This window comes from Vombatus ursinus, unplaced genomic scaffold, assembly GCF_900497805.2.
Source record: "Vombatus ursinus unplaced genomic scaffold, bare-nosed wombat genome assembly UNPS02014805.1, whole genome shotgun sequence".
Taxonomy (NCBI): Eukaryota; Metazoa; Chordata; class Mammalia; order Diprotodontia; family Vombatidae; genus Vombatus; species Vombatus ursinus.
Window position 1 is genome coordinate 9,568,252 of NW_020954583.1, and position 16,776 is coordinate 9,585,027.

Sequence of the window (16,776 nt, forward strand, 5' to 3'; positions counted from 1 at the left end):
TATATGTTGCCCTTACCTTTTAGATGTGAGCTCCTTGAGAATGGGGACTGCATTTACTTTTCCTTGTAAGAAAGAAACCCAATGTTATCAGTAGCTATAAAACAAATGGTCAAAATTTGTAATAATTAAATCCATATTAAAGAAGTTCTATGTTCTACTTCACACCCAACAGATTGGCAAAGAAGAAAAAAAGAAATAAAAGGAAAATTGATATTTTGGAGGAGTTATAGGAAACTGACATAATAATATAGTATTGGTGGAGCTATGAATTAGTGCAGTCATTCAGGAAAGACATTTAATCTATGCTCCAAAAATTCATATACTATGATTCCTTGACTTACCAATACCAGTTACAAGAAAATCAAAGAAAGAATCAAAAAAAGGAAAAGGAAAAGGACCCATATGAACATAAATATTTATACAATTTTAACAGTTATGAATAATCAACTGGGGAATAGTTGAACAAATTATGACATGTAATTGAATACTCTTCTGCCATAAGAAGTAAATGGAGTGAGACTATGTGTCATGGCAGCTCATGTCAATTCAATGTAGTTCTAATTTTTAGGAAGTTTTTTCCTTGTGACAAGCCTTGTAATTCTCACTCACTGTTCTTTTTTTATGGGGACATGAAGAATAGACCCAATTGCCCCTTCCATGTGACAATGCTTTAAATATTTGAAAAAAGTTATTCTTTACTTTGCTTTCTCTTTTTCAGGCTGTAACACCAGGATTGCTTCAATTTATTCTCATATCACACGAATTCAAGGTTCTTCATCATTCTAGTTGTATTTCTTTGGACATTTTTACTGCTTTTCATTGCATGTCCAAAGTTTAATGTCTAAATTGAATGTTATACTCTAAGTATGGCTAAACTGTAGTTGAGCACAGGTGACCAAAATCTCTTTATTCTATGACTCTCAAGAAAGCCTAAGATCACATAACCTTTCTTAGAAGCCATATAACATCTTTACTCTTTTAAGTTTTGTTTTCATAGTTACCTTGACACTTCCTTATAGAAACAAATATATAAATCATCAAGAAATCATCTAAGGCATAATTTTATATTTTAACTGAAGGAAGTAGCTATTAACAATGGTGTCTTCTGCTTTCATGTTTCTATATTGGAGATGTATACTTATATCTAAATTATTTCTTTAAGATCTTTGTATATCTGAAGAAATACCATGATAATTATTATTTACTACAAAATTCAAATTTTCCATTATACACACACACACACACACACACACACACACATATATATATATGTGTGTCTTGTACCTGCAGTTTGAATAATTCAGTTACCTCTGACTAATGACCAACTCAAGAAAAGTTACTGTGAAACATATTTTTTTTATTCACAATGTACCTCTGGGAAATGTTGTCAAAGAAAGTCTCTCTTTTATTAAGCAGTAATTATAGGAAGCATGTATACTAACTGTAGTCACAGGTAGAAAAGTGTGAGAACAATAGTGCATGGCACAGCCATCTGCCTCCATGGGAAATAGGATGATCTCCATTTTTGGAAATCATTACCCATTCTAAACCTGACATATATGTTGCATGAGAATACATGTTTCCTCCTCATCAGCATTTGAAAAGCTTCTGAAGAAAATCCATAGAGATTTTCAGGGGAATCTCAAGTATGTGTTGTTAACCTTTGTGTAGCTCAGTACCTGAAAGCTTGTTAGCTATAATGCACATTGATTAAAATTCATTTTTTAAAATATGTTCATCGACTTGGGCCATTTTTCTTTTCTAATATGAATTAGAACCTGTTTATTGGCAATTTCCAATCACTGTGCTTTGTCAAATCACTCATTGATTACAATTTGTTACATTTCTAGTTTAAAATGAAGAAAGACTATATGGTAAACGTGAAGAAAGAACACCAATGGGCATTTTTAGGCAATTCAGAGGCAATGTAAGGCCTACCGAAATGAAGGTGTTTGATAGCTCAAAAATGTGAGCTAAAAAGGCTATTACATATCATTTATTAAGTATACCATCTTTTTTTCAGTATGACTAATTTTTTGTAATTATTATGACCATAAAAATTCTGCATAAGTTAAACTAATTCTCAGGCCTGTATTTGCACCTTTGCTTCCATGGTAGGCCTACCTGCTATCTGGCAGTATAGGAAATTCATCAAAGCCCCTCGGAATTATCCTGTCAAACTAACTAAAGAAAGGAAAGTATAGATGTCATTACAGTGTTCTATTCCTCTACTTTTTAAAACTCTGATATATATGCAATTAATAATTCTGGTTGCTTATTATTCCCTTAAATGTTTTTTATTGAACATCTATCATATGTACAAGCATGGTAGGGATGAAAAGAAATCAAACACTAGTTCTCTGTCCTTAAGGTGTGTATAAAAGAACACAAAAAGATTAGATATGCACACATGATCAATAAGATAATAAATAAAAACAGTCTGGCATAATTTTGTAGTGAATATCTTTATACACTCTGGTCTTGAATTGAAACACACACACACACACACACACACACACACAACTTGTTCAAGCCTTCTCTCTAATGCACACTTTACATATGGTCCTCAGTGAGTCACAGCTCTCAATGCCCTCTGAAATCATTCTGGAACTAAATCTATGATATGCTGTTATCTCCTAATTCCATATATTTTATCTGGTAGTCTGGAACATATTTAGGATTCAATACATGGAAGAGATTTTAATCTCTAGGTAGACTGGTAATAAAACAATACTATCTGTCCTGGACTACATTCCCAGAAGCCTATACAGTCTGTCTCTGAAAGCCTGCTCTAGAGTGCAGTCTTTTATTTGTGTCAGATTGACCCTTCTCACACTCTCTAATAATTGTTTCTAAACATTCTCTCACATCATTCTCCAATTCTACCCCATTCCCCTTCATTCTCACTGAATGACTTCAGCAACATCCTACTTTATTAAAGGAGAGGAAACATGACAACTCTCATCTTAAAACTTTCACTCACCAAAACAACTGTACATTCTTGCTTATGGTGCACCCCCCACTTCCTCTGAGTTTCAAAAAATCAGGTAGCCCTCATTCTTGCCAAGTTACATTCCTTTATGTATCCCATTGCTACAATTTCCTCTTTAAAATCTCCTCCAAAATCTTGCTGCATTAATGATTTCTTTTTTCTTTTGCTTGACCACTCTTCTTCTGTATTAGTTACTTTCTCAAGTTCCTAAAAGCATTCACCGGCCATACCTAGCCTTAATTAAAAAAAAAACTCTTTACCTTTTCCTGCCTTCCCTTTAAACTAACGTCCGGTATTTTTTCTCCCTTTATTGATAAACTTTTAGGAAGACTTCTTATACTCACTGTTTCCAGGTTTCTACCACTGATATGTCATTCATAAGCAACTGGAAATTAAACTTCCATCCCTCCCAGACTGCTGTGACTGTTCTCTCCATGCTCACCAATTATCTCATTTTTATTGATATCATTTAGTTTTACATCACTTTTATTTCCCCCTGTATCCTCACCCCTCCTCTGAGACATATCTCAGATGATTTTTTTTTTTTGGTTTTAAAATAAAAATAAAAAGGATGAAGAGAAAAACATTTAGTAAAACAAATCAATACATGGAAAAGACCTGACATTATATGCAATGTTCATACCCGTGGAAACCTCCATCTTACACACACACACACACATACATTCCCCTCAGCAATGAATACAAAGGAGTGTGGTGATAATTAGTAATAATATTTCAGCAATACATATGAATCTATTTCCCCATAATCAGTAACCATTCTGAAGACATTTATAGTGCTGCTCACCTCAGCCTTTCCCTCCTCTCCTTTCCAATACTGTTCCCTTCCTTGGATTTCCTGATAATATTCTATTCTGGTTCTCCTCTTGTTAACCACTGGTTTGTAAATCCCTTCATTAGCTCATCACCCTTCTACTACCTCCTAAGTATTGATAGATTTAATTATCACTTTCACACAGATGACTCCACAATGCATTTACATTCAAACCCAGTCTCTCTCCTGATTGTTTTATTTCCAGTTGCCTTCTCAGATTATTGTTCTTCTGACAGCTGAAAATAATATGTCCCAAAATTAATTCATTATTTTCCCCTTAAAATTAGTCCTTCCTGCAAATTTTCCTCTTTCTGTTAATAACACTACCATCTGAGTTTAAAACAGGAATTTTCATTGAATCTTCAATTTCAATTTTCCTCCATACAAATGAGATTTTTATTTAGGCAATTGGGGTTAAGAGACTTGCCCAGGGTCACACAGCTGGTAAGTGTTAAGAGTTTGGTCTGAGACCAGATTTGAATTTAGGTCCTCCTGACTTCAGGGCCAGTGCTCTATCCACTGTGCCACCTAGCTGCCCCCGAGAGTTTTTTTAATCAGTTTTTTTACTCTATTTCTTTAATTTCTCCCTATATATGAATCTCTTATTTTTTTTTTACTGCCTGCAATGTTTCTATCCTTTATTCAGTGGTCAAAATAATCTTCCATATGCATGTCTGTGTCATTCTCTGGATTCAAAACTTTCAGGAACTCCTTATTTTCTATAGGGTAGAAAATAAAAGCAAACAGACAAAAAAAAATACTTAGCCTTTAATTTCAGACTCTTCATAGTCTAACTCCATTCTTTCTAGTTTTTATATGCTTCTGACACTATATTCTGACCAAAGTGAACTATAGGCTGTTTTTTGAGTTTCCATTTGAAATGATATGGTTGGACTAGCTAGCCTCTGAGTCACTTCTAGCTCTTAATCTACGATTCTATTATCCTATGATATCAAGCTGTTATGTCCTAATTCCATATATTTTCTCTAGCAGTCATATATCTGGAATACATTCCCTCATCTCCATTTGTTGAAACACTTCTCTCCCTGCATGGCCCAGATCAGATGTTACCTCCTGGAAGAAAAGTTCCCTGGTCCTTCAATCTGAAAGTGACCTCTCATCCCTCAAAATTTTTTAAAGCACTTCATCTGGATTCCTCCTTTATCCTTATTGCATGTTATATTATTACGTTCCATAATACCACCCCCTTCCAGACTGTAAATTCCTTAGAATAGAGACTATAAATTTTTCCTCACTTTCTTATCCCTAGCACTTCTCACAGTTTCTTGCATATAGTAGAAAATTTAGAACTATTTGTTTAAAGAATTAAATGCCTGAAGTGAGGGGAATAATACTTGTCTAATTACTTTAAACTGTTATTACAAAGAAATCACTTTGAAAATCTTAAAGAACTATAGAAATGTAAGGTAAAACTTAATCAATGAATGATATACACATCAAGAATGAAATATGTACCAGCTATTGTGTTAAATTCTGGGAATACAAATGTAATGTAATGTAAATTGTAAACAAAATATGAGCTAGGGAGTTTATAATCAAAGAAGGAAGAAAAATAAATATCTATACATAATATATATAAATATATCTCCAAATTCAACCCAGAAGTTATCTTTGAATCCTCGTTGTCTCTCAGTTCACTCCCTATTGATTTGTAGACAAGGTCTGCAAATTTCACTTTTATAATATTTATTTTTTTTCCTTAATTAAAAATACTTTATTGCTAAAAAAAAAATATTGACCACTATCTAAGCCTTTAGTGAATCATAATCTTTTTACTGGTGGAGGGTCTTGCCTCAATGTTGGTGGCTGCTGATTGATCAGGGTGGTAGATGCTAAAGACTTAGGTGGCTGTGGCTTTTTTTTAATATTAAACATTTATTAATTTATTTATTTTTAATTTTCAGCATTCACTTCCACAAGATTAAGTTCCAAATTTTCTCCCCATCTCACCCCTCCCCCCACCCCAAGATGACATGCATTCTGAATACCCCTTCCCTTAATCTGCCCTCTCTTCTATCACCCCTTTCTAGTATCACCTTCCCCTTCTATTTTACTATAGGGCTGGATAGATTTTTATACCACATTGCCTGTATGTCTTATTTCCCAGTTGCATGTGAAAACAATTTTTAACATTTGTTTTTAAAACTTTGGGTTCCAAATTTTCTCCCTTCCTCCCTCCCTACCCACCCTCATTGAGAAGGCAAGCAACTAGATCAATGTTATACATGTGTAGTCATACAAAACACTTCCATAGTAGTCATGTTGTGATAAACTGAGTATATTTCCCTTAATCCTATCCCACCCCCATTTATTCTATTCTATCTTTTAACCCTGTCCCTCCTCAGACATGTTGGCTTCTGATTACCCTCTCCCCCAATCTGCCCACCCTTCTATCATCCCCCACTCTCTTATCCCCTCATTTTCCTAAAGGGTAAGATAGATTTTTATCCTCAATTGAGTGTATATGTTATTCCCTCTCAAGCCATATCTGATAAGAACAAGATTTACTCATTCCTTCTTACCTTCCCCCACTGTATAAGCTTTTTTCTTATGTTTTATGTGAAATAATTTACACCATTCTACCTCTCCCTTTCTCTTTCTCACAGTATAATCCTCTTTTACCCCTTAACTTTATTTTTTTAAATATCACTCCTTCATCTTCAACTCACCCTTTGCCCTCTGTCTATCAATCAATCAATCTATCTATCCATATAATTTTTTCCCTCCAACTACCCTAATATTGACAAAGGTCCCATAAGTTACAAATATCATCTTTCCATATATGAATGTAAACAGTTCAACTTTAATAAGTTCCTTATGATTTCTCTTTCCTGTTTACTTTTCATGCTTCTTTTGAGTCTTTCATTTGAAAGTAAAAATTTCTATTCAACTCTGGTCTTCTCAACAAGAATACTTCAAAGTTCTCTATTTCACTAAATGTCTAGTTTTTTTTCCCCCCTCAAGGATTATACTCAGTTTTGTTGATTGTGTGATTCTTGTATCAATTGTAGCTCCTTTGACCTCCAGAATATTATATTCCAAGCCCTCAGATCCATTAATGCAGCAGCTGCTAAATCTTGTGTTATCCTGATTGTGTTTCCACAATATTTGAATTGTTTCTTTCTGATTGCTTGCAATATTTTCTCCTTGACCTGGGAACTCTGGAATTTGACTACAATAATCCAAGAGTTTTCCTTTGGAAATCTCTTTCAGGAGATGATCAGTGGATTATTTCAATTTCTATTTTGCCCTCTGGTTCTAGAATATCAGGGCAGTTTTCCTTGATAATTTCTTAAATGATGATGTCTAGGCTCTATTTTGGATCATAGGTTTTAGGTAGTTCAATAATTTTAAAATTATCTCTCTTGGATCTATTTTCCAGGACAGCTGTTTTTCCAATAAGATATTCCACATTGTCTACTATTTTTTTTCATTCTTTTGTTTTTGTTTTACAATTTCTTAATTTCTCAGGAAGTCATTAGCTTCCATTTACTCCATTCTAATTTTTAAGGAATTATTTTCTTCTGTGAGTTTTTGGACTTCTTTTCCATTAGGCTAATTCTGTTTTTTAAGGCATCATTGTCTTCATTGGCTTCTTGGACTCATTTTGCCATTTGGATTAGTTTATTTTTAAGGTACTATTTTCTTCAGTTTTTTTTGGGTTTCCTTTAAAAAAGCTATTGACTTGTTTTTCATGATTTTCTTACATCACTCTGATTTATCTTCCCAGTTTGTCCTGTACTTCTTGTACTTGCTTCTCAAAATCATTTTTGTGCTCTTCCATGGCACATATTCATATTTTCATATTCATATTTTTTTTCTTGGAGGCTTTGGATGTAGGAGCTTTGACTTTGTTGTCTTCTTCTGAGTGTATGTTTTGATCTTCTTTGTCACCAAAGTAAGATCCTATAGCCTGATTTTTTTCAGTTATTTGCACATGTTCCCAGCCAATTATTTGAGTTTTTAGCTCTTTGTTAAGGTAGGGGTCTGCTTCCAGTGTGGAGAATGTACTGTCTCAAGTTTCAGGGGTTTTGTGCAGCTGTTTTCAGAGATACTTGCAGGGACCCGCAAATTTTCAGTTCTTCCAAGGTGGTATGATGAAGGGCAAGGTGTTTATTGCTTTCCTGGCCTGTGTTCTAGTCTACAAGTGACCACAAGCACTCTTTTCTGCCTTGGAACTCTGAGAAGGATTTACTTTCCACTGCCACCACAAGCTCCACCACACCAGCTTTCCTCCTTGCCCCAGCACTGCCCACCAGAGCTGCAACTCAGATCTAAGCACAGGCAAAACAAGACAATCCTGCTTCAGCACCAGCAAAGAGAGCTCTGCAATCCCCCTCTGATAAGCCACGTGATTCCACCTCAGTCTGTGGGCTGGGCACTCGCCACGCAGCAGCTGCCCTGAGACTGCATAGGTCCTGAGACAGGACAGAGCTCCTCTCTCACCATGGTCCAACAGACCTTTCCTACTGACCTTCTAATTTGTCTTTGGTGTTTGTGTGTTGAGAAGTCTGGAAACTGTCACATCTCCCCTTGCTTCAATCTCCTGAGTGCTGCTCCAGGTTCTCTGAGGTCTGGTCTTTTCCTGTACAGCATACATGGCCAATGCTGAACTCCACTTATCTCCCTTCCCAGCACAATAGAACTTTCCAACCAACCATCCAGGTTGTCTTGGGCTGGAAATTTGTTTCACTCTATCTTTTTCTGGGTTCTGCTGCTCTAGAATTTATTTAAAGTCATTTTTTACAGTTATTTCAAGGTGTTTGGGGAGAGCTCAAGTAAGTCACTGCTTTGACTTTGGGGTGACTCCACACCTCCTATCTAATATTTCTTGCTTATGTAGCATATTCTTTCCTCTGATACTGCCATTTCTCTAGTAAAGGTCTTCATCTCTTCAGACCTGAACCATTGTAATAGTTTGCCTACCACTAGTTTCTCTCAGTTCAATCATACATTCAGCTATCAAAGTGATTTTTTCTAAAGCACAGGTCCAAACGTGTAACTTCTTCTGCTAAAAATCAATCAATAAATAAATATCTGTTAGGGACATATTATGCACCGGGCTACAAGAGATGTAAAAGACAACCCCTGCCTTCAACAAGCCTAAAATATAATGGGGGAGACAGCATGAATATAAATATATATATATATATATATATATGTGTGTGTGTGTGTGTGTGTGTGCATACACACATATATGATCTGCATTATGAGTACATGAGTTCTTTATCTGCATATGTACAGCATTTTCCTTCATGAGTCCTTTGTTCTTGTCTTGGATCATTGTATTGCTGAGAAGAGCTTAATTATTAATAGTTGATCATCAAATGATATTGCTGATAGTGTGCACAATGGTTTTTTTCTGCTTCTGCTCATTTCACCTTTCATCAGTTTGTGCAAGTTTTTCCAGGTTTGTTTGAAATCTGCATGTTCAGCATTTTTTTTTTTTTGGTGAGGCAATTGGAGTTAAGTAATTTGCTCAGGGTCACACAGCTAGTAAATGTTATGTGTCTGAAGCTGGATTTCAACTCAGATTCTCGCAACTCTAGGGATGGTACTCTATCCACTGCACCACCAAGTTGCTCCCTTTTTTGTGTTTAGCATTTCTTATTGCACAATAGTATTTCATCACATTCATATTCAGCTTGTTCAGCTATTCCACATTTGATGGGCATCTCCTCAGATTTCAATATTTCTCCACCATGAAAAGGGCTGCTATAAATATTTTTGCACATGTGAGTCCTTTTTCCCTTTTTATCATCTCTTTGTGATACACATCTAACAGTGGTAGTTCTGGATCAATGGGTATGCACAATTTGGTTGCCTTTTGAGTATAGTTCCCAATTACTCTCCAGAATTATGGATCAGTTCACAACTCCATCAACAATGCATTAGTGTTCCAATTTTCCCATATCCTCTCCAACATTTATCATTTCCTTTTTTTGTCATGTTAGCTGATCTGATTGGTATGAGGGAGTATTTCAAAGTTGTTTTAATTTGCATTTCTCTAATCAAAAGTGATTTAGAGCACTACTTAATATGTCTGTAAATAGCTTTGATTTCTTTATTTGAAAACTCCTCTTTCATAATCTTTGACCACTTATCAAATGGGGAATGCCTTCTGTTCTCATAAAATGGACTCAGTTCTCTATATATTTGAGAAATGAGGACATTGTCAGAGACACTTGTAAAAATTGTTTCTCTGCTTTCCTTCTAAACTTGGTTACATTGGTTTTATTTCTACAAAAGCTTTTCAATTTAATATGATCAAAATTATTTATTCTACATTTTGTAACACTCTATCTCTTGTTTGATCATGAATTCCTCCCATCTCCGTAGATCTAACAAGTAAACAATTCCTTGGTCTTCTAATTTGATTGCTCATTGTCTATGGTAGCTTTTAGCAAGTTGTAGTTTCCTTCCTTATTTATTTTAATTAGCTCTATTTTTTGTTTTTACTTTGATTAAAATAAGGACTACTACATCTGCTTTGCTTTGTTTTTCTTTTTTTCTTTTTTTTTTGACTTGAGTTGAAACATAATAGATTCTGACCCAGCCCCTTACCTTTACTCTGTGTATGTGTCTGCTTCAAGTGTGTTTCTTGTAAGAAACATTTTGTAGCATTCTGGTTCTTGATCTACCCTGCTATTCATTTCTGTTTTACAAGAGTTCATCCCATTCACAATCACAGTTAGGATTACTATTTGTGCATTTCCCTCCATCCCATTCTTGCTCCTATTTGTCCTCTCTTTCCTTTCACCCTTTCCCACATCACCAGTGTTTTGTTTCTGTCTACCACTTCCCCTGAACTGTCCTCCCTTATGTCATTACCCCAACCTTTACTTATTTTGGTTGCCTGGAGAAGTTCATCAACATTGTATGTCAATTTCACAATGGCATGCTTGCCTGGGTTCTGGATAATGGACAATGTTCTTGTGCTTTCCTGATCACTAATGGAGTGAAACAAGGCTGTATGTTTGCTCCCATGTTTTTCAGCATGATGTTTTCAGCCATGTTATCAAATGCTTTCAGAAAGGATGAACATGACATCAAGGTCAGTTATGGCACTGATGGTAAATTCTTCAAGTTGAAAAGACTACAGTCCAAGACCAAGGTGGAAGGAGTGTTGGTGCATGATTTTTTTTCCAGTTGTTCACTGAATACTTTTATTCTGCACATAGCAGCCATTAAAGATCTGGCCTGTGGGCTCATCAAGACTGCATCACAAGTACATGACTCCACACATCAACACCAGGATTGGGGGTGAAAACAGGCCATTCTATCCCAGTCACAATATGATAAGGGTCTTCATACAGAGTGCCAGATGATAAAGTAGTTTCTGGTAAGACAGTTCTAACAAAGCACTGAGAACATCACAGAAAGTTGGAGGGTTGAGCAGCCAGGGCCCCTACCCTCAAAACAAAACTGGTCTAGTACTTAGTGCTACCCATTCTTAGAACAGGAGCAGATGTCTACAGAAGTGACTGTTAACTGGAATCTCTGAAGCCTCCTGGCCACAGTACTTACTTAACTGGAGGGATTCTGAAGTTTCTTCCATCAAATTTAGCCTTGGTGCCCAGCTCTTCCTCAGTTCTGAGAAGATGGTTATACTTGGCCAGATGCTCAGATTGACAGGGGGCACCAATCTTGATCTGCCCAATGCAGAGACCCATCACCAGGTCTGCAATGAAGGTATCTTCAGTCTCCTCAGAATGATGGGAAACTATTACTCCCCAACCATTGGTCTGGGCCAGCTTGCATGCTTGGACAGATGCAGCCAAAGAGTCAATCTGGTTCGTTTTGAGTAGGAGGCAATTGCAGGCTTTCTCTCTCACAGACTTTTCAATCTGCTTGGGGTCGTCACTGTGAGATCATTCCCTACCACCTGGATGCCTGCAGTAGCAGCGAAATTCTTCCAAGCTTCCAAATAATTCTGGTCAAAGGGATCTTCAATAGACACCATGGGATAATCCTTGATGAAGTTCTTGTAGAGGTCCCCAAGCTCAGAAGTGGAGATATATCTGCTGAAATCATCACAAGACTTGAAATCCAAGTCATCTTTCCCAGATAAGAAGAATTCTGAGGCAGCAACATCCATGCAAATTACAACCTTATCAGTATAGCCAGCCTTATCAACAGGATTCTTTAGCAGCTCCAAATTATATTTATTATCCAGGATGTTAGGAGCAAAGTCACCCTTATACCCTATGTTTCTAGCATCCTATCCATATTTTGCTTAATCATGCACCTCAGGTTATGGTAGACTTCAGCTCCAATGTGCATGGCCTCCTTAAAGTTTACTACACTAGCAGGGAGGATCATGAAACATTGCCAACTTGTTACCAACATGGGAACCACCATTGATCATGCTGAAGGCTGGAATGGGCAGAATGACTTCATAATTGCTTGAAAGGTCAGCAATATGATGGAACAGGGAGACACCTTTCTCAGCAGTGCCAGCCTTACAAACTCCCAAAGACATTCCCAATATCACATTCGCACCAAATTTAGATTTATTCTTAGTGCCATCCATCTCTGTCATCAATTTGTCGATCTTCCTCTGCTCCATAGCATTCAGTTTCTTGCTAATCAGGGTCAGGCAATAGTTTTATTGATGTGCTCAACTGCTTTTGAGGCATTTTTGCCCATGTATTGGGTCTTATCATTGTCTCAAATCTCCAGGGCTTCCTGGATATTGGTAGAAGCACCATTGGGCACAGCAGCTCAGAAGAGACCATTTTCAGTGTAGAGATCAACTTCAACAGTGGAGTTTCCATTAAAGTCAATGATCTCTCTTGCCTGGATCTTGCAAATAGACATGTTAAGTTTCTAGTTGGGGCTTCCTCCACTGGGATCAGAGAACAGAAGCCGAGGTGTCTACCTATACTGTGGGGGAACGTTAAATGGGTGGGCTCACCTAAGGGAACACCTCCTTCTCCTGGTGCATGATTTTCTGTTTGCAGATGATTGCACACTCAGTACAGCCTTTGAAGCTGAGAAGCAACAAAATATGGATTGATTCTCTGCAGCCTGTGCTAATTTTGTCCTAACAAAGGAAAACACAGGTGTTCCATCAGGCACCAGTACACCATTCATATGTTGAACCATCAGTTACAGCAATTGGAGAAGTTTTGAACACTGTGGATAAGTTTACTTACCTTGGTAGTGTACCTTTCAAAGATGTACACATTGATAATGGGGTTGATGAACACATTGCCAGAGCTAGCTCAGTGTTTTGGAGGCTCCAAAGGAAAGTATTGGACAGAATAGATATTAGACTGACTACCAAACTGAAGGTCTATAGAGCCCTTGTGCTTACCACATTGCTATATGTCCATGAAACCTGGACAGTATACTAGCATCATGTCAGGAGACTGAATTGCTTCCATTTGAATTATCTTAGGAAGAGTCTGAAGATCACTTGGCAGGATAAAATACCAGGCACTGAGTCTTTTCTCAAACTAAACTGCCAAGCATTCAAACTCTGCTTCAGAGAGTGCAACTCTGATGGGCTGGCCATGATGTTCAAATGCAAAACATATGAATGCCAAAAAGATTATTTTATGGAGAGCTCACACAGGGCAAGCATTCACATAGTGATCAGAAGAAAGGATACAAGGACATTCTCAAGGTCACTCTAAAGAACTTTGGAATTGATTGTATAACATGGGAGACACTGGCCCAGGACTGTAGAGCATGCCCCCATGGGAAAAGGTACTGTGCTGTATGAGCAAAAGCCGAATTGAAATAGCTCAAGAGAAATGAAAGATATGTAAACTTAGAGAATTCACTCCAAAAGTTCACATGGACTATTTGTGCCTGATCTGTAGTAGAGCCTTTTGAGCTCATACCACATTCAGGCACACTAAAATTTGACTCTAATGTAGTGATGTCATTTTGGTCCTCTTTGAAAATGAAAACAACTACCAACTTAATCTCCTCCCCTTCTACATCCCTGTTGGCAAGAGAAATTTCTATAGTCAACTGATTGTGTGTATTATTCCCTCTTTTATCCAATACTGATGAGAGTAGGATTCAAGAAATGCCTATTACCTTCCCTCTCATCTTCCCCTCCACTGTAATAGATATTTCTCACTTCTTCATGTGAGATAATTTACCCTATTCTACTTCTCCCTAACTTCTGCAACCAATATATTTCTCTTTCTCATTCCTTAATTTTTTAATGTCATTCCCTCAAATTTGCCTTATATCCATACCTTCTGTCTATATGTCTATATGTCTATATATATAATATATATGTCTATGTGTGTGTGTGTGTGTGTGTGTGTGTGTGTGAAGTGCAGGGATTGGGGACAACCAGGCAAATGCATGAATTTGGGATCTCTCTCTCTCTCTCTCTCTCTCTCTCTTCCTCCCTCTCTCTTCCTCCCTCTCTCTCTCTTCCCTTCTTAAGATCTCCTTTGAGTTTGTTTCTTTTTTTAAAAACTATTACTATGATTATTATAATCTGATGCATTTTCACTTAAAAAAATTTTATATCTGGAAAAAAAAAGCTGTTCTTAAATTTTTCAATAGCTGTTTTGAATAAACATTCTGATGAAACAATGCAGTAGGCATTATGCAGAACACTAAATGAAATCTATTCCTTTCACGGTAGTTTTGAAATATGTTGTAAACTGACCTCATGATACAAACAAGTGAGGGAAAGAAATAAAATTTTCAAAGGATTGGTGGTAACAACAACAAAAAAGGTGTTAAACACTTTTGCCATCTGTTATTCTAGAAAAGTAAAAGGAAACTTTAATAATGATTTGATTGTATTGTGCATCATAGCTGGCACACAGTAAGCATTTAATAAATATCTTTTGATTAATTGATCAAATTTGAAAGAAGCCTACACATTGACTAAATGATTTAAGATGAGGGAGGAGATGGAATGGGAGATGTTATCTTTTTACTAAGTATATATCTATTATATTCTGTCCCTTGTGGTCAAATTATGTTGATTGTGGAGATGATTGTGCTATCACTCTTTTTTGTTTGTTTGTTTTACTCTTCTATTAATTTGAGTTCCAAATTTTCTCCCCATCTTGTCCCGCCACCCACATCAAGATGGAGTGAATTCTGAATATCCCTTCCCTTTATCTGCCCTCCCTTCTATCTATCCCTCCTTCTCTTATGCCCTTCCCCTTCTATTTTCCTGTAAGGCAGGACAGATTTCTATACCACATTTCCTGTATATCTTATTTCCCAGTTTCATGTGAAAACAATTTTTAACATTTGTTCTTAAAACTTTGGTTTCCAAATTTACTCCCTCCCTCCCTCCCCACCCACCCTCATTGAGAAGGCAAGCAACTTGATGCAGGTTATACTTGTGTAGACATGCAAAACATTTCCATGGTAGTCATATTGTAAAAAAAAAAAAAAAAAACTATATTTCACTTCATCCTATCCTGCCCCCTGTTTATTCTATTCTCTCTTTTGACCTGGTCCCTCCTCAGAAATGTTTGCTTCTGATTAACCCCTGTCCCAATCTGCCCTTCCCTCTATCATTCCCCTGCTCTCTTATCCCCTTCCCTCCCTATTTTCCTGTAGGGTAAGATAGATTTCCATACTCAATTGAATGAGTATGTTCTTCCCTCCCTAAGTCAAATCCAATAAGAATAAAATTCACTCATTCCTTCTCATCTTCGCCCACCTTACCTCTATTGTAAAAGCCTTTTCTTGTCTGTTTTATGTGAGATATTTTGCCCCATTCTACCTCTCCCTTTCTCCTTCTCCCAGTATAATCCTCTCTCATGCCTTAATTTTATTTCCAGATATCTCTCCTTCATGTTCAACTCACCCTGTGTCCTCTATGTATTTATGTTTCTATCTATGCATCTATCTATATCTATATTGACATCTATATATATATATGAATATAGATATGATATAAATATAGACATATATACATCTATTTTTTCCCTCCAACTACCCTAATAGTGACAAAGGTCTCATTAATTATGAATATCATCTTTCCATGCAGGAATGTAAACAGTGCAACTTTAATAAGTCCCTTATGATTTCTCTTTCTTGTTTACTTCTTCATGCTTCTCGTGGGTCTCATATTTGAAAGTCAATTTTTCTATTCAGCTTTGGTCTTTTCATCAAGAATGCTTGAAAGTCCTCTATTTCAATGAATGTCCATTTTTTTTCCCTGAGGGATTATACTCAGTTTTGCTGGGTAGGTAATTCTTGGTTGTAATCCTATCTCCTTCATCCTCTGGAATATCATATTCCAAGCTCTCTGGTCCATTAATGTAGAAGCTGCTAATTCCTATGTTGTCCTGAGTGTTATCCTGATTCCACAATACTTGAATTGTTTCTTTCTGGCTACTTGAAATATTTTCTCCTTGACCTGGGAACTCTGAAATTTGGCTACAATATTCCTTAGAGTTTTCCTTTGGGAATCTCTTTCAGGAGGTGATTGGTGAATTCTTTGAATTTCTATTTTTCCTTCTGGTTCTAAAGTATCAGGGCAGTTTTTCTTGATAATTTCTTGAAAGAAGATGTCTAGGCTCTTGATCATGGCTTTCAGATAGGCCAATAATTTTTAAGTTCTCTCTCCTGAATCTATTTTCCAGGTCAGTTGTTTTTCCAATGAGATATTTCACATTCTCTTCTATTTTCTCTTTCTTTTGGATTAGTGTTACAGTGCCTTGATTTCTCAAATTGTTACTAGCTTCCAATTGCTTCATTCTAATTTTTAAGGAATTATTTTCTTCAGTAAGCTTTTGGACTTCCTTTTCCATTTGGCCAGTTCTTCTTTTGAAGGCATTCTTCTCCTCATTGGCTTTTTGGACCTGTTTTGCCATTTGGGTTAGTTTATTTTTTATGGTGTTATTTTCTTCAGTATTTTTTTGGGGTCTCCCATAGCAAGCTGTTGATTTGTTTTTCATGATTTTCTTACATCTCATTTCTCTTCCCA

At 36.5% G+C, this 16,776-nt stretch overlaps 1 pseudogene; it reads right to left on the reverse strand.

The window, feature by feature from the left end:
• Positions 1-11,368: 11,368 nt before the first annotated feature.
• LOC114051770 lies at positions 11,369-12,665 on the reverse strand (annotated as a pseudogene).
• Between the last annotated feature and the right edge of the window lie 4,111 nt (positions 12,666-16,776).